This window comes from Sinocyclocheilus anshuiensis, unplaced genomic scaffold (assembly GCF_001515605.1).
Source record: "Sinocyclocheilus anshuiensis isolate Anshui unplaced genomic scaffold, SAMN03320099.WGS_v1.1 scaffold278, whole genome shotgun sequence".
NCBI classification, from domain to species: Eukaryota; Metazoa; Chordata; class Actinopteri; order Cypriniformes; family Cyprinidae; genus Sinocyclocheilus; species Sinocyclocheilus anshuiensis.
The window spans coordinates 16,177-17,007 of NW_015546072.1; positions in this window are offsets into that span (position 1 = coordinate 16,177).

Below are 831 nucleotides of genomic sequence, written 5' to 3' on the forward strand. Positions count from 1 at the left end.
TGCTTTTATAGCTTCCTGGTCATGACGTCATCCGCCGTGACGTCCCGTTCAGCTATTGGACTGATTTCACATGTGATTCAGAGCGTGGGTCGCAGAAGGCATTCCCCTAGCGTTTTCGACGCAGCTCGAGTTCCTGAAGAGGAACCAATGTTTTGTAAAATAATCAAGCTTGAGAGCAAGACTGAGATGTTTTAATTCTTCCATGTCACCACATTTATTTTAGCATAATTTCATAGTCTGCTGTTACTTTTAGTCACATTTGATTCTCGAGTATCCAACATGTTATGAAATAATCATAACTTCAGTAAAGAAACTTGTACAAGCATGTAACATTTTTACAGGAATAGATGCAGTCTATAGATCATTTCATCATGGATGGAGGTCAAAAGAGCAAATGCAGTACAGTATCAATACAACTGCAGTCAGGGCCGTGCACATACCTTTTGAGGGGCATGTGCTGAAACTGAAAAAGGGCACCCCCCTCCCCTTAATGACAAATGACATGGCTTTTACTTAATTTCTAAATCTCAAAAGGTGGAAGTCAGGACTAATAGACTTGGCCTGGAAAAAGGAAAAAGGTATGATAGCTTGGCATTATACAGTGCAAAGGATATCTGGCCTTCTAGATGTAAAGTAGGCTATAACAATGGGCCTCCTGGGTAGTTGTCATTATTATTTGTAGGGTCCTGTGTTTGTGAATTGCTCTTGTGTACTCCCTCTTTTTTTAATTGTAATATATATATATATATATATATATATATACTGTATATATATATATATATATATATATATATATATACACACACATACATATATATATATATATACATA